This window comes from Anser cygnoides, chromosome 4, assembly GCF_040182565.1.
Source record: "Anser cygnoides isolate HZ-2024a breed goose chromosome 4, Taihu_goose_T2T_genome, whole genome shotgun sequence".
In the NCBI taxonomy this organism is placed as follows: Eukaryota; Metazoa; Chordata; class Aves; order Anseriformes; family Anatidae; genus Anser; species Anser cygnoides.
This window is the reverse complement of record NC_089876.1, coordinates 59226453-59248994: the sequence shown is the minus strand read 5'-3', so window position 1 is coordinate 59248994 and position 22542 is coordinate 59226453. Positions and strand designations below refer to the sequence as shown.

The 22542-nt window shown below is 43.6% G+C and overlaps 1 protein-coding gene and 1 long non-coding RNA gene across 8 annotated transcripts in view; one reads left to right on the top strand and one right to left on the bottom strand.

The window, feature by feature from the left end:
* STOX2 (storkhead box 2) overlaps positions 1 to 22542 on the bottom strand; it is a 148275-nt gene that overhangs the window by 48700 nt on the left and 77033 nt on the right. For 4 of the 7 annotated variants that reach the window (XM_048078246.2, XM_048078254.2, XM_048078252.2 and 1 more), the window contains exon 1: positions 12915 to 13070. The exons of the other annotated variants lie outside the window; for them this stretch is intronic. The gene's annotated coding sequence lies outside the window, so the exon portion shown is untranslated. Of the gene's footprint in view, positions 1 to 12914; positions 13071 to 22542 lie in introns of those variants that run through there. 7 annotated transcript variants of the gene reach the window in all.
* LOC106035144 (uncharacterized) lies at positions 13103 to 14641 on the top strand. The gene is made up of 3 exons (XR_001206574.3): positions 13103 to 13304; positions 14237 to 14335; positions 14502 to 14641. It is a non-coding gene; the product is annotated as an uncharacterized lncRNA (long non-coding RNA).

Below are 22542 nucleotides of genomic sequence, written 5' to 3'. Positions count from 1 at the left end.
TGACAGCAGCTGATTTCAATGGAAATTAATGATGGACAGTGTCTCACAAAACGAGGTAGACATACCACAGGGAATGTCCCCATGCCTCTGTTGTACTGGATGCATCATTCTCGTAACAGTCAGGGCTATTCATTAACCAGCTATTAGCTGAAAAAAATAAAATGTCCGTTAAAAAGCAGCACCACTTTTTTGAAAGTGCAGTTAAAGTAAGACACAGCAAAACTTTTAAGAATTTTGAAAGAATCTTAGCCAGAAACTTCATCCTGAACTTCTACTTTATCTAACTGGATCTCATACCTTGTAGAGAGCTGCCACAAAAATCCGGCAGATGAGCATGTGAAAAAAAAAGAAAGAAAATGATGAATTTCCAGGAATACCACAAATGAAGCCATGCAGCCTGTTCAGAAGAGAATCTCTCAGCTCAGGAATTAATTTTGTGCTGCCTTCTATTTACAAACCCAAAGGATGTCCACAAAACTTATGGGTGAAAGTCGTATTTTAAATGTGTTTATAATTATGCTTGAATGAGGAGCTGCTTGTGGAGTCATTCATGCAAACTATTTCCATTTGTTAAAGCCATTACCCTTATTCTTTGACTACTCCCCCCGTGCCCCCTTGAACAGAAAAATAACAAAACAAAGAATAATTTAAATGTTTGGATGTGACAAATGCCAGACCCCAAAACACAGATTTAAATGTGCTGGAACAATGCACTTAAAACTCTCATCACCTTACCTCTTCAAATAAACTTCCTGAGCTCATTCAAAACGCAAGCACGTTAAACTTGCAAACATGGGAAGAAATTTCTAGCCCTCGTAAAAAGATAATGAATCACAACGTTAACTTTTTGCTTTCAAGAAGAGTCTCAATTGTTGCTTCAGTGATCTTGCTTTCAGCCTCACCCTGTCCCAATCCTGGCGCGCTCCGCTCCAGAACACACACAGAGATCAGAAAGGGTTTGCTCAAGATTCAGAAAGAAGATAAAAAGTCCTGGTGATGAGAAGTGTTCGCTATCAGGCTTGAAAGGATGGGAGGGAGGCACGAGAAGGCCAGGGGAGGGCTGACGGGGGGGAGCAAAAGAGCATACATATATAGTGAGGACGGGGAAACTCTTCCAGAGAGATGGAACGGGGGAGAGCTCTAATGAGTTTAAAAGGGAAAAAAAGAGGCAAACCATCAGTTTTGAAATTCCAGCCTCAGCAGACAGTGTCTTGCAGAAGACTGCTTTAACCATTTGTTCCTGCAATGCCTGCTCTCATTTCTCCACAACTTAACCCAGGTCTGTTCAGCAGCAGGGCAGACCTCGCTCTGCAGGCTGAGCGACACCCAAAAGGACACACTAGACTTCTTCTGAATCCCAAGTATGGGGAGCAAAAACGGCGTGATTTCCCAAGATGTTCTCAAGCGATGTAAACGACCAGTAATGAAGGAATGGCCCTTCGCAGCAGAAGCCCTGAGGCTGACCCTCACCACTGAGCAGGCTCCACATCCAGAACGAATTTTCCGAGCACCCACGTGAAGGCAGACCCGGCTCACAGGCTCAGAGGAAGGCAGCCGTGGGAGCAGGGTGGCACCCGCAGCCTTCAAATGCCACTCAGCACTTCCACCATGAGACAAACTGGTGCCACCAGGAGGGATTTCTACCCAGGTGGCTGCACAAGTCAGCACGCCTTCCAGGCAGCAGTTCCCTCATTTCATCCCCATGACCTGCTATCCAAGAAGGATTCCCAAGAACTCACTTTCTCGTTAGTCTCTCTCTCTCTCTCTCTCCATTCTCAGGATGTAATTAAGGTTCAAAGTGAAGAAAGAAGGGGAACCAGCTCTGTGTTAGCGATTAGCTCAACATCCTGTTAATATCCAGTCGTAATCTCTCCCAGTCTAGGCATGTATCACCTGAGAAGTCTTCATGGAGAAGAAGCTCAAGGCATTTTATGAGACCCTGAACAGATTAATTTTCCAGTGGTTGCCTCAATGGGTTACCAATCTCTTCCATTTCTTGGTGTACATTCAGTTACACAGGCAGCAAATAACACCTCCTGTAAATGCATAACCAGCTATTACACTTTGCCTCCACGAACCCTATCCTTCTCATACCAAGGCCTGCATCCCCCGCATATGAGGACTGTGATCTCAATTAGAAATGAGAAGCCCCGTTCTCACATGAACTAGGACATCCTTCATTTTACGCAGTTAAAGCACAATACAGCTGAGAATGACCTCAAAAGCCTTATTCCGTTGTATTTTTTTTTAACTTCAGTTGTTTGGCTTGCTAACAAATCAAGCTAGTTTCACAGTCTATGGGTGTGACTGCTCAGAAAAGAAGTAGGAGCTCAGAAGTTACAGTCACAGCTTTTAACAAGATCTCAAAGTTCCCCCAAATCCCACAAAACAAGCATCACTTACGTACTAATCACCTACCACAGCGATCCATACCGAACATGTCCCACAACAGCAACCGCGCGCCACTTCCCTCACCGCACTGCTCAGTCAAGTCAAGCTGACGTGCGAGAATATGGTACCCTACATTCCCATTTTTTACCTTTTCCCAGCCTCAGCGATGACAGGCAGCAGGCCTGAAACCCAGCACCGTCTTGAGAGTCCCCCAGGCAAACACTACCAAGTCTCGCCCCGCAGACGTTGCGTAGGGCTTCACCGGCCTCTCTGGTGAGCCAGTGCTGGCTGCTCTGGTAGGCAAAGGGATATGGAAGCAGGCAGGCAATTTTGCCTTTAGCCTTCCCAATGTCTTGAGAAAACAGAGAGATTAACATTAAACCACTAGAGTGAAGTGACCTAAAGTCTAAAAAATATACTGCATGCTTGCTGCTGACAGGACTACTCACTTCAGACCGGAGGGGCCAGGTCTGTCTTACTAACACCTTACTCACCTTATACACACACTCTCAGCACACACAGGTCCCCACTGCTGGACAGTGGTTAAATGACAGAAGGTTGAAAATCATTCCTACTTCTTTTTTCTTGTTACTGTTTTTAAAACAAAAATCTATTCCCTTTATGCATCATTTCTGGAGGTTGTTTTTAACTCAGCTGTTTTGCACATAACTACACGGACAGGGAAGGTAATGGCTTTGCTGCAAAAAGGGGAACAGAAGCTCCCAGAAGTGATTTATTCCACACTCCCTCAATTCCAAAGTGAGGTCTCTTGTAAACTATAGTTAGTAATCCGACTTCTTTGCACCACTATTCTTTCACTGACAGAATTTACCGACAGTATAAAATGCGGAAGAATGCACATATTTTTCATCCCCTTTCTCTTACAGGACTCTCTGAGTACATTGTTTAGATCCTAAGTCTTCAAGGCACGTACTATCCTTTATTTTCTGTGCCCAGCACAATGGGTACCCCTTAGGCACAACTGCAATACAAATAAATAATGGTAAGAATAAATCAGTATCTTCTCTTCAGCTGCACACCACACATATGGAGTTTGGTGAAGTGTTCCTGCTTGCAGAGGTAGGATCTGAATTTCTAGTCATGGCAGGTCACTGCCAGTACAAAGGGAGAGAGCTGGGTTGGGTTGGACTGGGATACAAAGGAAGGCCAAGTCCAGGACTTACCCAGCAGAGGTCAGGCTAAACCTAAATTTTGCCACCACAAAATTGTCTTCGGTCTTTCTTTCCGCACCATTTCCCCTCCCAATCATCCAATAAGTATTTTTACAACATGATGGATACCTACATGGTACTGTGAAAAGTTTACTTAAAACAATAAAGGCTCCAGTTTGTTGGCCAAAATACTGCCCCAAAAGACTGAGACAAAACAAAAAATCTGACTCAGTATTTGAATATCTCAATACTACCCTTGGGCAAAAGTGTTAATGTATTAATTTAGTGAAATAATAATAAAATTTCATTGTATCAACAAAACATTATACTCAATCTCCAAGAACATATCAACTGCATTTTGCTCAGAGAGATGAAGCATAGTAAATGCTTGTAAAAATATATATATTTATGAGTATTCATAATGAAAATATTCACAGGGAAATCATGAAGGTTCTCAATGTTTGTCAACTATCCACAGAACCAAAGCAATAGCATCAAAAATATGATTTATCCCACAGTCCAAAGAGCAAAAGACAGACGGAAAATACTTAAAGCAAGACATAGAGACAGAATAAAGCAAGCCTGCATAGCGTGCTCATATGCATGACAAAGAATCTGTATAGGTCCCCACAGCTTTCACTTGAAAACGCAAAAACAGTACAAAAATCTAACAAAGCATGTGCAGTGTTCAGTACCATAGTATGCAAAGTGGAGATAAACTACAGAACATAATACAATATACTACATAATACATATATAATATACTAAAGAACAAAATACAGAACAAAAAAGCACAGAAAGGATAAAAAAAACAAAACCAAAAAAAACCTGCTGAATCACAAACAGAAACACGTGCATGTCTGTGTGTTTGTGATATATATGCGTGCATGTAAAAGTGCATTACCAGCTCAATAAACTTCTCTCGTACAGACAGCTTAAATGTTGGGGGTGTGAGGGCCTGAGTAGGTGAGAGAGATCAGCACAGTTAAGATGTTTGGTGCCATTCCTAATGACAGCTCATACCAGAGCATTACAGAGAAAGCTGAATGCTGTTTAAATCAGGGGGTCAGGCACATCATGCAACACTGAGCATGGCAAGCTGCAGGGCTGCCTCTCACAGGGGAAGACATCAGAGCTGTTATGCAGCCACTACCTTGGGTACACAAGGAAACAAAGTGCTTTATGTCTGACTTGGGCAAGCTGTAGCGCAGGGGGTTGGCTCATTTCTGTTTAAAATGTACACATTTAAAATCCAGTGCACTTTCCTCGTTGCAGCGCAGACATCTAGCACATTCACTTATGCTCTGCTGCCCTCTCCTTGCTGCAAAACCCAGGGAACTCCAAGGCCGGCAAAGGCAACTCTGAAACCCCTTTGGGCTCCCCACCTTGACCAGATCTGTGGTGTCTCAGTAGGATTTGATTACAACCAGCTCTCAGAAGCTGCACAGCATGTAGAGGTCTTATCCAGAAAGATGCTTTCTTTTTCCAATGGTCTGCCTACCTGGGGCTTGTGCACTGTCCTCTAAAGGCACCCCGACTTTGCCTTCCCAGTCTCTGCAGAAAGGACCATTTTCCCTCGGGCAGATGGCAGCTGCCACTCTGCTCCTCTTACTCCACATTAAGGGGAACATCCAGTCTAAACGTTCCCAAAGACTATATTTAGAGCACGACTAAATCTGTTTTGCAACCTACCTGTACTGATATTTACACTTTCAATGAAGGCTGCTTTCAAGCGTTGGCTCTGCACACAGTCGAAAAGAAAACTGCCTGCTTCCTGGGAAAATGTGTATCATAATACAGAGTTCCAAAACCAGTGATGCAGCACTATATGGATAAAATTATTCGCATCCTTATAGTACATTCACAAACTATTCAGCTCTGAATAAGGAAGAAAAACATGTAAAAGATGCTGCAGGGATGCCAGAAAGAGTTACTTTCTAAATGACACCTCCCCTGTATGCGGCTTCTTGAGCATGCAATTCCTGCAAGGAGAGAAGTATCTACATGTGAAATCCTAAAGAAATACAGTATTACATTTATTAGTCCAGCAACAGTTTGAATTGAGGATGGAATGAAATTCAAAATGAGCTGTGACACGGGTAGCAAACTTTGCTGTTTCCCTTTAAATACCTTTTCTGCCAAGCAATTACCAATTGCAGTGATTGAAAAAGCTGGGGGCAGTCTCCTGCATGATCTGAAAACCATCTACTGAAACTTGGGATGCAGTCAAAAGGGAGACACAATTCAAGACACGAAAACAAGACAGACACCACCGCTGCTCCTCCAGACACGGCCCATTCATCTGGACATCCAGCAGACAATTTTGCTTCTGTCTGGAATGCCAGCCACCCTTGTTCCATCTCCCGATAGTGATTAATCACTCTTCAGCAGAGCAATTCATCCAAACCTTGGAAACAGAAAGACACTGTGGGAATCTTACGCTTCTGAGTGCTTTCCTCTACCGGTCAAAATGAAAAGTCACAAGGAATCTGAAGATAGTATTTCTGATTGTAGAGACTTAAAAAAAAAGCATCTTCATATTAGCCACTTAGCTGCCATTGAACACTTATCACATCGTGTATATAGTTAGTGAAAGCTTCTTTGATGGAAGTGAACCGTCCTTCGAAACCAAACACGAAACACACACATTCTACAAGCAGCACTGTATTCTGTGGTGATGTGTGCCGATACTCCAGCTCAGCCTTGGCTGTGCTTTGCCAGCCGCAGAGCTGCCTTCTTATATCCTGCTTTTCCATTCTGGAATCCACTGCACTGCTGCTACCACCACTTTGTCTTCCTCCACGCTCTTTGTGACAGTTTTCCTTAAAAACTAGCCACAAAGTAAGCTTGATTTATATGGCCAAATTACCTCACTTATATGAAAGCAGCCACCAAGCTTGCCTCAGTAAATTAAATTTACAATAATAATAAAGTAATGAGAACCATTCTCTTGGGCACATCTGAAATCCGGTGCTAGCTATGATATACAGCCTGGCTCACTCTGGTACAGCTTCATCCCAGGAGGCGAACTGCACAGCATTTGAGAGCAGTTTTTTTTTTCGTCCTTCTGTTTATTCTTGCTAATGTCACTGCACAGTCAGAGTTTTTCCATCCACTGGATGCAAATCTAGACAAAAAATGAGTACGGTAATAGACAAGTGTTGTGTAATTAAGAGAACTAATATTTTTGCCATTAAAGCAAAAATGGTATAAAGCATGCCTAGATGAATTAAACAGACTTGTAGGTAGGGTCATTAATGACACAAATGGGTGGGCCTTAAATTAGGGGTACAGTCTATTTTATCATGGGCTTCGCAAGCTTTTGCCAAAGGCTCTTTTGTGTTTTGCATGTACTATGCTCCAACTATATTTACAGAACTACCTTTGGTTTAGTTCAAATAGCGTTGTTTGTGCACAAATACTCAAATCCACTTGAGAGGACTGGCTTGTATCCACCTGAGGTGGAAGTTGGAATATCATCTCCAGAGATCCCTTCCAACCTAAGTTTTCCTATGGTCTTAACGCTCCAGTACGTAGATGTTCAATCGGATGCCAAGTTGTACAAACTACTGTGCAACACTGGAGGCGGGGTCTGGAATCCAAGACCTGCATACTCCTACTGAAAATACGCATCCCTTCTCAAGCTAAACTTCTAATGCATGTCATGCAGCAGTCAACATGATCAATACCAGGTCTCGGGTTTGCAAACTCTGACATACCTGGATCCTGGGACTCGCACCATCCCCTTAGGTGTGTTAGCAACAGCAGCACAATTAAGCAAATGTACAGAATCTAGGCCTTAATGCTATCACTTGTGTCTATCTTTTGAATAGAATATTTATTAGGAAAACTTCACAGTCAAATCTGAGTCCCTGTTATCGTTCCTAACGCATCTTTAGATTTTGCTGATGACGCTATGGGTTTTGTGCAAGTTTGGGATTTTTTCATTTGTTTTGTTAGCAGGACCAGGGAAGTCCACGGCTGAGACTGGTGAAGAGACAGCGTTCCCAAGGACTGTACAATAGAGCAGTGTTTCCTAAAGTAGGTTATGTGAAGGACAAGCAGAAAGGCACAAGCGGGAGGGGTGACTGTGGAGAATATAGATGATGTCATCCTTAGGATGAGCAGATCTTCAAAAATATACAGCAAGAAATTATTTTCTGAGGGGGAGCTCTGCTTCCTAAAGCTGGGACAATCCAGATCGATCACAGTGCTCCTTTGTTTAACAGAATCCCGTTAACAAACTAGTTCTGGAAATGTGGACAACCTGGTTATAACAGGCCACATGCTTAGCCTTTGTCTTAAGCCTATGCCCAGATGACCCATTTTGCACATTTCAACCAAGAATAAAGTGACCTCATTCTCAAAAGTGCTGAGCACCAGCTGTTCCCATTGTGTTCACAAGCCCCAATATAGGTTCCTGTTTTGAAATTCTTGTCCTCAAAAGAATTTTGAGGCAACAGAGTGATTATATGTTCTTCTACTTGCCATATGCCTATTTATTTTAGTTCAGATATAAAAGTCTGAATCAGCTACTTTAAAATCCTGAAGACTCAAATTAGAACAAGTACTCTTGCCACTGGAACAGAAGTGCACATAAGTGAGCCACGTGATCCTTGAAGAATGTTTTTGCACAGAATGATGACTAGATTGAAGGTCACAGTATTTTGACCTTAATGCTTAGTTTCTTTTTTCTCTTCCTTCTTTTTAGTGAATGGGTTAAGAATGGGGGAAAGCTATCATCCCAGATCATTTAACACTTGAATTGATATCACTGGGATGAAGTTTCTTGGCTACCTACTATATAAAGCCAGGTAAACAAATTCAAGATCATTTTAATACAGTTGCTAGCTGACAACTTTTACGCAACAAACCTGTATTTGCTTCTAAATAGTTTTTAAACCGTTACTTCAATGTATCACTGTCATCTTGGAAGCCGATATATCACATTGCTTGTGCAAAAAATAAACATGATTACATTCTCTGCCCCGCCCAGCACTAAGGCTACAGATAAGTGAAAACAACCAAAACAACCTACCCACAAACAACAAAACAAGCCATGCCAACAGTTCAAACATCACAGGAACCCCAAAGTTGCAGGCAAAGCGCACAGCAAGAGGTAAGAGCTTTATTTTAATAACTCAGAACACAGCCATTCACTGTGAGGACATGATCCTGAGATATCTGAGGAAGTTTGAGGTAACACCTCAAGGTATCAATGAAGTAAATAAATAAAAATCCAGTCTCTCTTAGTGACACCACCTTCTAAACACAGCTTATTTCCTTAATGTGAGGAACGTCTATCAGTGACATTTTGAGGGTGGAAAAAAAGCCATAAAACCCGCAAAAGCACAACTTAAAAATCCCCTGATACTTCAGTACATTTGGCTTAGGGTCCCTGAAATATTTGTCCACTCTCCTTTAAAGGTTGTTCCTCTACATACCTGAACTCAGCTCCTTCCAGGCAGACCCATTCCTCTTCATACAACTGATGCTAAGCTGTTTCTCTCAAGAACCAGATGCACAATCAACGTTTCTGAAATACCACATTGGTCCTGATGTCCACTTGACCAATGCCTGAAGAGACAAGGCTGGGTGGATAGTAAAAATCACAACATGGAAGCTGTGAAAGTACTACTAGACATGGAAGAAGGTGTTAAGCAATGCACCAGCACAAGCACATTAGTACCACCAAATTGCTGGGTTCCTTGCCTCATCGGTCACAAAGGAGTACCTGCTTTTTTGGCTTCACTAGTCTCAGCAGAGAGTAAAATCAGGAATTCTGGTATCTACCTTTCTACTTATTTCCAACTGCAATATGGGAAGTGAAATGGAAGAGTGGAAGAGAGCAAGAGGGAACGGAGAAGAAAACTTAATCTCTGATTAAATCAAAATGACAAAAACAGGAATGCTGGATTTGAAATTAATAAAAAAACAACCCTCACACTTAAAAGCACGTGCACTTACAGCTAAGACCTTAAAAACACCCCTACTTGTTCCTTAAGCTGTTGTTTTGAGAACCATCAGAAAGTGCATCCCACCTTTGGCCTCCAAAGCTAGACTGCATTATTTCTGAGGTTTACTTTGCTGGGAGCCATGGAGCATTTGCTAATTTCAGATGAAGAGCTGGCTGGTCTATCCTAAGAAAAGCTATATATCCACTATTAATTTGTTCCCTAATGTCATTCCTCCATGTAAACTATAGCTGCAATCACAATAGAGACATTATGGCAAACACACGATGGTATTATCCTCTGTAATCATCAAAGTGAGGACAAGCAATGTAAGATCCTAACTTCTGTGGTTCACACATTAAAAGGAAAAATCTATGCCGTTCTAAATCATACAACAGACACCGTTTGTGAACACAAGCTTACCAAAGCAGGCTCTGCCTTTTGCTCTTCACAGAATAAAAAAAAAATACAACAAACTAAAATGGACCAAGAAAGACCCGAGCATAACTATGTTTTCTAGATCTCTAAGAACAAGCCATGCCTTGTTAGATCCTCACTGTAGCTCCGAGCTGGTTTCAGGCAGCTTTGACAGTACACAGCACAGCAGGAGCCAGGACACATCCAGCAAATTAACTCACGCTGCTTTCACAGGAGCTTGGTCAGACAGGGTTGGTGGCAGGCCATTGGCTCCTCATGCGCGGGGTCTCCCAAGTCCTGCCACCTTGCCCCTGACCACAGAACAGCAGCCCGCTGGGGCTGGGAAAGGGGTGACAAGAGGGAGCGCAGGATTTACCCTCATATGATACTTGTATGACTTTATTATTTATATCCGCATTTACATTTATATTATCATGGACCTCCAAGAATGGCTATGTTGAGATACACATCAGCTGGCAAATGTTGTGCCAATTTTCAAGAAGGGCAAGAAAGAAGACCCTAGCAATTACAGGCCTGTCAGTCTCACGTCAGGGCCTGGTAAAATCATGGAGAGGATGATCCTTGAAGTTACTGAAGCGCACCTGGGGGACAATGCAGTCATTGGTCCCAGCCAACATGGGTTCACGAGGGGTAGGTCCTGCCTAACAAATTTGATTTCCTTTTATGATAAGATCACCCACCTAGTCGATCAAGGGAAACCAGCTGATGTGATTTTTTTGGACTTCACCAAAGCTTTTGACACAGCTTCCCATAGGATCCTACTGGACAAAATGTCCAGCATACAGCAAAACAAAAATGTCATGCAGTGGGTGAGCAATTGGCTCTCAAAGGGTTGTGGTAAATGGGGCCACGTCTGGCTGGTGGATGGTCACTACTGGGGTCCGTCAAGGCTCCATTTTAGGGCCAGTCCTCTTCAATGTTTCTATAAACAATTTGGAAGTAGGACTAGAAGGTGTTCTGAGCAAATTTGCCGACGACACCAAACTTGGAGGAGTTGTGGACTCGGATGAGGGTGGAAAGGCCTTGCAGAGAGATCTGGACAGACTGGAGAGCTGGGCGATCACCAGCCACATGAAGTTTAACAAAAGCAAGTGCCAGGTCCTGCACCTGGGACGGGGCAACCTTGGCTATACGTACAGACCGGGCGACAAGACACTGGAGAGCAGCCCCGCAGAGAGGGATCTGGGGGCTGTGGCTGACAGCAAGTTGAATATGAGCCAGCAGTGTGCCCTGGCAGCCAGGAGGGCCAACCGTACCCTGGGGGGCATCAAGCACGGCATTGCTAGTCGGTCGAGGGAAGTGACTGTCCCGCTCTGCTCTGCGCTGGTGCAGCCTCACCTCGAGTACTGTGTGCAGTTCTGGGCACCACAGTACAAGAAGGACGTTAAACTGTTGGCGAGTGTCCAGAAGAGGGCAACGAAGATGGTGAAGGGCCTAGAGGGGAAGACATATGAGGAGCGGCTGAGGTCACTGGGCCTGTTCAGCCTGGAGAAGAGGAGGCTGAGGGGGGACCTCATCACAGTCTACAACTTCCTCGCGAGAGGGAGTGGAGAGGCAGATGACCTATTCTCTGTTATCACCAGTGACAGGACCCGTGGGAAAGGTGTGAAGCTGTGGCAGGGGAAGTTTAGGCTGGACATCAGGAAGAGGTTCTTCACTGAGAGGGTGGTTGCACACTGGAACAGGCTCCCCAGTGAAGTAGTCACTGCACCAAGCCTGTCTGAATTTAAGAAGCGCTTGGACTGTGCACTTAGTCACATGGTCTGAATTTTTGGGTAGACCTGTGCGGTGCCAGGAGTTGGACTTGATGGTCCTTATGGGTCCCTTCCAACTCGGGATATTCTACAATTCTATGATTCTACATGCTAGAAAGAAGGTATAAATGCAGCTATGAACATCACCTCCTTGCAATTAAAGTCATTAGACTTTGGCTTTTTCCTTGTGACTACATTATTTTTGTGTCTTCAAAGATAAAAGTAGTCAGGCCAAAGAAATTACCCCAAACGCTCATGCATCAAACCCAGCTGCTTAGCATATTTCATTACCGCACTGACTTCAAAAATACTGAGCAATTTAAACCTGCAAGCCACTTGGCTTTAGCGAGAGATAAGTGCCTGAGATAAGAGAAGTGTAATTGTTCAATGTAATTCTGCAGCGTGTTTTATATAAACATTTGCTAACACTGCACTTCGTATATTTTGTTTCAGAGTTGCGAAATTCTGATGAATATTCCAGCATTTTTTGTGGCACATTCCATTAATTTTTCCAAGTCCAGGGTTCCCCTTCATGATAAATTAAATAAAACACCATACCCTCAAAGCACCAGTGGGGCAGTTATGCTTTGCAACAGAGACAACAGCCTACAGGCTTCTGGGAGTTACCCAGCTTATGCCTTTTCACTGCTGAGAAGACGGGGGAAATCTTAAACAATTTGTTCCTGAAGAGCTCTGAAATTGGGATTAACAAGATAAACCTTTTGCTCGTAACAAAATGATCTGGGTGTAACCTAACACGGTATTTTTTCCATAATCTAACTATTAAGTAAATTAAATGCTCTGAAGTTAGGGCCCCTATATGTTTCTTGGATACTTTTTTAGGGGGCCTGGTTTCACGATGTTGTCTCTCAGCCCCGTGCTATCAGTTCTTCCACCCCTGACTCCTCAGTCTCTTGGACAATACCAAGCAAAGGTCTTCCATCCCCACAACTCTCAGTGACCCATCACAAGATCTCCCGAGGAAATGACTGAAGCCAAAGCTCAGCCAAACAAGGAGACATCAGAGCACCCACAAGGGAGGGAAGCTTTATGAAAGAAAGCCACAGGAAGCAGGGCTTCAGAAGCTCCACAGCTCACAAAAACTTCCTGGTTTTCTTGACCTCAATTGCTACTTGTGAATAACTGCTGGGGGTAACCCTGCAGCCTCCACTCGGAGAAGTCTCCCTTTGAACACTAGAGCTTACCGCCCGCTTCCAGACGTAGAATTACTCTCGCTTCTCCTAAGTGTCAGGCTCTGGTCCAACTCCCTGCCCTCCAAACCACTGGTAAAATCAAAGGGAGAGACTGCCACAAGGAGATGGTGGCAAAGGACAGCTCAGCATAAGAGAGAATGGTAAATTCTGATGTCACACTGTAGCATGACCTAGCAAGGCGTGGCACCTTACCACAAAATCTGGCTCCTTACCCCAGGTTCAGAATTGCTTACACGACTCAGCAAGAGCCACTTGAAGCTCCAGTTCTGCCCCTTCCCTAACCTACATAACTTTGACAAAAGTACCCCGGAGTCTTCATCTTCACCTCCACCCGAGCACCAAGCGCTCCAGTCCCCTAGCGAGGAGATCACCAGCCTCCAGGTGCATGCAGGACCAGGCTAAGCCCACCGCTTTCACACCACCACCACTAACGAACGGACGATTACACAGTGCTGATCCTTTAGAGGGTCACCTAGTGAAGTTCAATTTGTTGCCTGCCTTTCTGTCTGAAGAAACTGTTCTCCTGTTGGCCAGAAATGGGCCGAAGGACCTTCCTTTTGCTCTCATGCTAAAATAAACTAGTAACAACTCAGTTAACATCAACAGAATTGCACTCATATGTAACAAAGAATCAGGCCCCATGACCTATAAGGTCATTTTCAGTGATCCTATAATTAGAAAAGCCAAATTAAAGATTTAACATTTGACCTTTGCTGTTGCTTCTAGGTTGGCTAACACAGATTAAAAGTATATAATTTTTTCAAGAGTTCATAAAACAAAGGTTTTACTTCCCGTAAGGAACATCTGACATGTTGTTATTGTGCACTAGAATTTAAAATGCTAAAATTTTTAATATGTAATACTAATTTCAGACTCTAAATCATCTGCATGGGAGTTACTCAGTGTATTCTGCCTAAGAACACACTTGAAAGAGATTAGATCACAGGCTGGAGTGAACAAAAAACAATCTCACGAGAACCTGAGTGGTACAGTGGTGGTTAACAACACTTCTGCAAAGCAAACAAGAAGTGACTGATTCTAAGATTGCTGAGACTGAAATCTTATTTTTTTTTAACTATTTCCTTAAATTTCATCACTTTTCTGTCATTTTTACTGTTTTGCATCCTACATATATTTTCTACCATTTGCATTGTTTTTCCAGTGTTTGTATTTTGGTCTTGCTAGGAAAAACATCTACAACATCAATTATAATTACTAACAGCACGCACATCTAAATTGAACACCTGCAGATATATACAAAGCATAAACAAAATGCACTCAAGGCTGGTATAAAATTTTGCCTCTCCATATAGAATACATGAAATGGACATGCTCTGATGCTACATTAGCAAGTGGAATATAAAAACTTCAGCAGAAGGGTGAAGATTAAAGACAGCAATCTTAAAAAGCACGTAAGTATAAGGTAAAATGATATATAACATACGTAAATATATTTATGCTATGTGCATTAATATATGTACATACGTATAAATGTACACACAAACATACAACCTTTACCTGTTTCATGAAGTGAGATTAAAGAGCTCCTTCTGCTTTCCACCATTTGCCCTACACCAGTTTCCGATCTTTTGCCATGCAGTGAAGCTAACCTGCAGAGTGTCTGAGTTTTGGGCTTACACTTAGCTTTTCCTGGTGTGTGAGACCAAGAAGCAAGCAGCAAGCACCCATTTTCCGTGTGAGCTCCTGGAATACGTGGGGGGAATGGAAAGAGCACTGCAGTTTTCTGAGCAGCAAGAGCGCAAGAGGAAATAATCTGAATGGTAACAACAGAAGGGAGCAGATGCATCTGAAGGTGGACGTGGCCCACCAGCACCACCAACCAACACATTTGCTCCTCAGCCTACCTTCTGCCCAGCCCCTCAGCACATGCAGCGGTTATTTAGCACACACACAGCAAAACGATGACTGCCATGAATGTTACGGAAGCTGCCTTGAAGCACCAGGTGCCGCACAGACAGCACGGCTGCCGTCCCCAGGCAGCCCCGGGCCTGGCTCAACGCGTGATGGGGGAAACATCACTGCAGTCATCTCCAGCCACGTCTGCACTACCCACCCGAAATCTACTTCAGAAAACACGTTTCTATGATGTCGGTGAACTAATGGGGCTGGAGATATAAATCTGATGTATACAGGAGATCACCGTCTACAGCACCTCTGCAGAGAGATGACGGCAATGGGACGGTTCAGCGCGCTCTGGTACCATTTTCAAAGGCGGCCTAACTGCCAAGCACACGGGGGCAGTTCAGGCCTAGGTGCAAAACCAGGTAAGTGGATTTTAAAACCTGCACAGTCAAATTTACTGTCCTTCAAAGATGCTGAACAGTTGGTTCCTGTGAAAATCATCAATTTTACTGAGACTTGCAGCATGTCACAACCTCAGGAAGTCAGGCTGGGAAGTTATGGCCTTTCCCTGTTAGCTGAACAATTACTTCTCACCCAAGATTATTCTTGTGAGCCAGCCAACGCCTTCAAAATAAGGAGAAGGAATACCTTGAAGATATGAAACGTCAGGATCCACTTTTGCAGTACTTCCTCAGGACCACTCTGTCTCGAAACAGCAGTTCTGCCTGATTAATAAGTGGAAGACTTGAAACTGGTAGCGTCTTCGCACCAGACCCTGCTCGCAATGTGAATCAAGAGTTGACATTTTTGGAATGTCAAGAGTTGATATAACAAGAAGCTTCTGCTTAATGCAAGCCTTTCATCTAGGCATGTGTCACCTTCGAGATGAGACAGCTCATGATGCTCAGGATTCGAAGGGGAAGGGATGGGAGGGACTAAGGGAATAAAACAAACTGAAAGCAGGAATAAGTGGAATCACAGAAATAATTGAGCAACTGCTCCTTTCATGACCTCACAACCTATCTTACTTAAATAAAGAATGTGTGATGACATGCATACTATTAATACCCCAGTTAGAGGAATCTGGAATTTGTGCGTGTTGTATCTGGAGAGAGAGGATTGATGTTGCCTCTTGACCTAGCGGCTGATATGTTGCTATTCCACCACCAAAAATACCAGGAGCCTCAAGAACTTCTTCACAAGCACATATATTCTTCGTTTGTGAGAAATACTGTGAAGCAGGGCAGGACGAGATCTAAACAAGTATGGCACTGATAAACTCAGGGCTGCCAAGGGGCAGCTCCTCATATAGCAGGCGAGCAGTTGTCACTGTCCTAACATTTCCACACATACTGCAGACTGTACCTGCAAGAGAAACTTGCTGAGGGTCACTAAACAAACTGCATCGCCTGAAAAAGCTGGAGGCAGGGAAAGTACCACATTGCTCTCTTCCTCTTCCCAGGGCACCTGTTTGTGGTCATAGTTGGAGATAGCATAGGGTGCAAGACGGACCTTGGTCTTACTTCATACAGTTACTTTTAAGTTCTCACCTCAAAAAAAATCAGAAATTCTTTGGTATATCATCACAGAATCCCCAGTTTTCACACCATTTTTCCTATCTAATCTCTTGAACTAGCCAGCCTTTTTGTCCTATCCACCCTCCTTCCAGCTCTTGCACTTTTTTTCATACACCACCTTTGCATGGCAACATATACCAGAGTGGGTTTGGATTTTTTTTTCTTTGTTCTTCTGGTCCCCATGACAAAACAGCCTTTCTAACATTAAGCACAACAATCGCATAACACATGCATCTAGGAATACATACCCAGGTCAAATGTTCCAATCTGAAAAGTTGGGTTTGAAGCTAACTTGCTACCAGAGATAAATGACAGTTCCCAAAGGTTGCTGCACTGCCAGACAGTTTTGCCTCAATTAGTGTTTACAGACCTTGGTTAGACACCAACCCATGAGTAAAATCAGTCAACACAATTTTGTATGCTTTTCTTTTTGAAATACACTGTCCTATTCAACTGCCCCATTAGCTAGCGAATGAATTACAACGATACAGGAAGGTAAAGCTTTTTTCCTCAACTTTTTAAACTTACCTTTTCATTATTTAACTCTAAAGGCATGCTACAGTGAAACACTTCATCTTACTTATGTACATTTCTTGATGTAAAAAAGTGAAAACTCTTGGGAGAAAAAGGGATAATCACGAAAAGCTGAGTGCACTGTATTGTTGCATGCATATTACTCTATTTGGAAGAATCAGCAGTGGGACGGAAGCTGAATGAGGTTATCTTCTGGTAGGCAGAAAAAAAGTTAAATCAACTATTACCCTTTGAAATGAACTCAGAGACACTCCAGTGGAGAAGCAATGGTCCTGATTTAAATCCAGTGAGCTAAATGACTTAAATTGAAATCTAAAGGTGAGCTGGGGGAGCCTACTTCTCGTGGCCTGAATGCAAGGATACACGCCTGCTCCAGCAGAACAGCAACGCTGACCCTGATTCCTCGTTTTGTTCGCTGCCATCACACCCGCCCTTGCTTCTGGTTAGCCTGTCCCAGTTTCTCTGGCTTTCCGATCTATGACCCTTATTCAAAGGCAGACTTCAATTAAAAGGGAGCATTACTCAGCAGTTAGAGCTATTCCCTCCTCAGCCTTTATAATTCTCCGGTGTAGGCAAAGAATACATGCAAGAGAGACAGGTACACACGCTGTCTGTGGAGGAGCAGCAGCGCTGCTGGCAGGTAAGATTTCCTACCTGAACAGTCGGACAAAAATTTGTGTACTTTTCCATTAAGGACAGAATGGGACCCTTGGGGACTCGGTGTGCATTCTGGTGTATAATGAATAGCACATCCACACAGAGACCACTTTTGCAACGCTAATATTTAGCAACATATAAAATGTAATAAATACGCTTACATAAACTATCATTTACTCCGCTGGATAGGGCAACACCAGAGACCACATATCTGATGAAAAGTTACTGCACACATCTCCAGAATAAACAATTACCTATCTAGCTAGTGCACTCTCTCGTGAAAAGTGGTAGTTAAGAACGTGCTTTCTAAAATGAGGTCTCCAAAAGACATCTTAATTTTATACACGTAGTTACTTGAGAATATTTCCGCAATTAAATGCAGAATTAAATGGATAATGCTGTTAATAATATGCTTTAACTTTCGGTTAGCCCTGAAGTGGCCAGGCAGTTGGGCTTGATGATCTTTGGAGGTCCCTCCCCCATGAGCTGAGCTATTCTATTCTATTCTGTTCTGTTCTATTCTATATTCCACAGACTGAACCTAAGATTGGCTCAAAAGAAAACATCTAGTGATTTTAGTAAAAACAAAACAAAAAAAAAATCTGCAAAATGTTTTGAATTGGCCACATCTCTTTCCAGAGAACTTCTACCAAGGAGTTCAGATACTGAGACTTTATTACAATGGTTGGAAAAGTACAAAAAAACTTTTTTTTTGCCTCTTTATTCTGTGAAAACATTCCAACTAGGTCAACTCTTACGCAGAGACCCCATGCAAATACGATTTCAAGCTTTCACTCCCGAAATTGCGTGTGCCCCACGAGTGGACAACCAGCAGAAAGGCCGGGCTGCATGCCAGCCGTGAGCCCTGCGGCTCCCACCCACCACCCAGGCTCCCCCTTAGTCAACCAGCCCTGAAGTTAACGCAACAGGATGAAGACCCCCATAACACGAGTGCCTTGGGTGAACCCTCCACGGTCAGTGCCTCTGCCCTCCGTCTCCCAGAAGAGATGCTCTGCAGCCATGCCCAATTTGCACCTGGGGGTTGCAGCTGTTTCAAACTTAGCGTTAAAACCAATAAACCTTTTCCTCTTTAGTTTTTGTTCCCTCTACCCACCCAGACGGCCATGCAGGATTTACACCTAAAAGCACAAAGATCTTAAGAAAACCTTGTAAAAATATTTCCATTTCACCCTGCTTAAAAAAATATTTAGATTAAGGCTTATGTGTAGTAAAACAAGGTCACTGCATGATCCAAGAATGTAAATTCTCAGGAGAGCAGAATTAGAATATCCTAGGAAAATGAGGATTGCTACTTTGCTCTAAAATGCTGTGGAAATTTCAGAGGCGAAGTGAAGTACCACACTGAAATTCAGTCCATCATCTTTACTTGCCCGTGAGACAAGCAGCTCAATTTATGGCATTTACAACGTTATCACGTATGGTCAGAAGTTCATCCTCTGAAACTAGGTCACAGGTCATCAACAGGAAATCCATAGGAAATTATGGAGGAAATTAAAAGAACACAAATGGGCATGAAAACTAGTTTACATAATCTAGGTTCTCCCAACACTGCTTCCTGTGTTATGATGTACTCAGCTTTCTTACTGAACTTGGCCTTTTCCAGGCCACATTAAGTAAGGATTGCTGAATTGTCTATTATATTCTTTGTGCTTCAAAATGCCGAGGTCAAATTCACTACAAAGGGCCATTCAATTTTTCCTTTAAATGATGCAACTGGGACAGAAAACAGTAGCAGAAAGAGGTGCTTTTAGACCACTAAGTGCAGGTTTCTAACCTGCATATGGGTGCGCGAGGTGCTTCACGGACCCGCACACCAGGCAGAGGACAGAACCCAAAGTGAGGTACAAGAGATGCTCTTTGCTACCCATCTGCTACCCATCATCTTACTCTTTTGTGTTGTTTTCACATCCTATCAGAACTAATAAAACCATCAAGATATATTTGTTCAACACTAAAACTTGATTTTTATAATAATAAATTGTGCGTTTTAGCTATTCCCTACAGATATTGCTCTCTACTGAAGGAACAGGAACCACTCCTATAATTTAAAAATTGTAGGAATTGCATCTTCTACGATGTGTTGAAAAGCAGAACTACCTTCGGGTTGTGAGGAGTTGGTCAACATGGTAGAAGTGCTAACAGTACGTAACAACAGGCACTCCACATCATTTACTGCTGACACTACGAAGGTTTCTTTTCCGGCTTGCACAAAGGAGAGATGGAAAATTCCTGTGAATGCCATGGTGTCCAAAGGCTGATCAGAAGGGAGAATTTCATTTGCAGAACAAGGACTTCTCTGTTCACACTGAATACACCTGTTCTGGATGTTCATTCTTAGCCACCATTACCAATTCAAGGCCTGGGTTGCGATAGTCCCCCTTTTGTGACAGGCAGCCTAGCAGCACAAAATAAAGGATAGTTCTACTGAACAGATGACCACCTAAGTGTACTGAGCTGCAGAAATGGTTCAAGAGCTGCAGAAAGCAAAGCCAACCAGTGACACAACTGGGATCACCTCCCTCACCTCCTGGACCTCCTGCTATCTCTTGAAGGAAGGGGCAAGGAGAACTTGCTAGGCTTTCTACAGCGAATTCAAGCCTGCTGAAAATAAGTTTTCTTTTTTTTTTTTTTCAGTTACCTTCTGCAGAGTGCTTTAGAAGCTGCCAACAGACCCCAGGGCTCTGTCTAAACTAGACTGCGCTACCCACGCCACCGCCCTGCGTGCCCAAATACGCTTCCTATAAAGTTGGGCCTTCCTTTCTTCCCATTCCCCACAGCCTGTTTGTGCAAGAACAACATCATCCCAGTGCCTACATATCATCCAAGAGCAAGATACAAAATAGCACTGGTAGAGTACCCATTCAGGTCTCATCTTCTACGAATACTACTCCTCCTCCTTTTTCTGGTGCACATAAAACCCACTGGTTGGACAGAATTGCATCAAGTATTTCTTAGATACTTCTTACAAAGGGCATCCACTGTGAACATCTAAGCCCAGATTACATCCACTCCACCGAACCACCCAATATCCAGTTTTGATAGTTTATCAGTAGCTTGATCATTTAAAAATAATGCAATGTATTGTTTTAATTTTCAAGAAAAAAAAGTATTATTTAGAAATTCTTACACAAACTCTAAGTCAGCTGACAATTTGTTATTGTGGCTCTAATACTGCTTGGCCTTTTCCAGCCAGGTAAGAGCATGTTGAGGAGGAAGAGCCAGGAATAAACTGTACCTGAAAATATTTTCCAGCACTGCTTTGTTTCAGTCACAGGCTGGGCATCATGGCCCAGCATTTAGATGACAGGAGGCTGACTCAGCTTCAGTGCTATTCACGGTAACACTCTACAACCTGCTATGGATTATGAAAGTCACCCTAAAGAACCTCCACAAAACAATGAAAAGGAACCCCAGTCTTTGGAGGATTTCTAGAGCATGCCTAGAAAAATATCTTCCTTTCATTCTTCTCACATGGTTCTACTTATACTTCCTTTAACCGTAAACAGAACGGTAGTAAACTACCAAAGATGGTAGTTTACTCTCCACTTACTCACTTCTGTGCAAACGAAGGCTTTTTGTTGCTCACAATTGCACAGGTCACTGGCCTAAACCAAGGTAATCTGCAAAATCCTCACATTTCAGCCTCCTCCAAGAAGTGATGCATTTTGCAAAGATGTGGCTGCAATTTGATTCCAAAACGGCCAGTATTCAACACCCTTCGGGTTTATCAAAACTTTCCAACAAAGGCGAAGTGTAGCTTCTGCACCTGTGACAGCTTGGGAGCTATTCGTGATGAATCAGTGCTGTGTTTGTTCCGAGCAGTTGTCTGCTCTTGAAAGAGGAGCCTCCCGTATCATCAGTGAGCAATCGTGATGTCTAGTGTGCATATAATGAGTTACTTCAATCACAGGACTGCAGGAAAACACACCTGGAAACGCACTCCGATTCAGAAGCGGATGACAACTCTGCACAAACGCCCTTTGGTGACCCGATCCTGGTGCCCCTCTGCACACCCTGACCTGGCCCAAGGTTCACGCGGCTGAGCACAGCCAACACAGCCTGTGAAAGTGAGAGGGATCCTGGTAGCAGTGATGGAGCCTGGGGAGGAAAAACAACCTGAAACTTAGCCCTGCAGGGATGAGTGCTTTGAAACGAGACGGAAACATGAGCAAGTCTAGGTAAGACAGACACACACACAGCCTTCTGTTTCTTTCTTGTATTCATTCCTCTTGGATTTTACTTCTACTGCCATGAACAAAAAAGCTGCTCTGGATCCCCTTGCTCACAGGTCTCAGCAGGGACGCAGGTACTCCAGTGCAGCTTGCTCACCTGGGAGGATGCACAGCCCATGCACTGTCCAAAGCTTGGTATAAGGGTGAAGAGTCAGGGATATGCAGAAAACATCTTGGTACCTGCTGGGAAAGGACCAGGCCTGCAGACAGTGGTGTAGCTGACAGGTATGACAGTGTTGCACCAACAACCACAGGAGTGAAAACCAGCGCTCTCTCTGCAAAGGGTGGTCAGACAAGATGTGTTTCGTACTCCCTCTGGCAAGAAACCACAGGGGGAAATCAAAACTAGCTGAAAATGATGCAAAAAAATGAGTGGCCAACGAACTTATGCAAAGTTTGTGTGGTCTGAAGCCAGGAGCAGAATTAGGCCCTCCTCTCCCCTGACCAGGACCCAGTGAAAGCTCCTGCTTCTCTTCCCAGGTAAGCGGATGCCCCAGGGGCCAAAATGGACTGGAAGGCAAAGGCAGCCCAGAAGCAGCTTCCCAAGCAATAAGGCAAGCATAAGCCCTGAAGTAACTGAACGGAGCCACCCAGCTGGGTTCCCAGCTCAGCACAGGCCGAAGCAAAGGATGCAAGGCAGGAGCTGAGGGGCAGGAGCTCTGCACGCCACCAACACCCACCCGCTCCTATGGTTTTATGGTTCCGGGACTGGTCTAAGACAGCCTAAGCTACTCA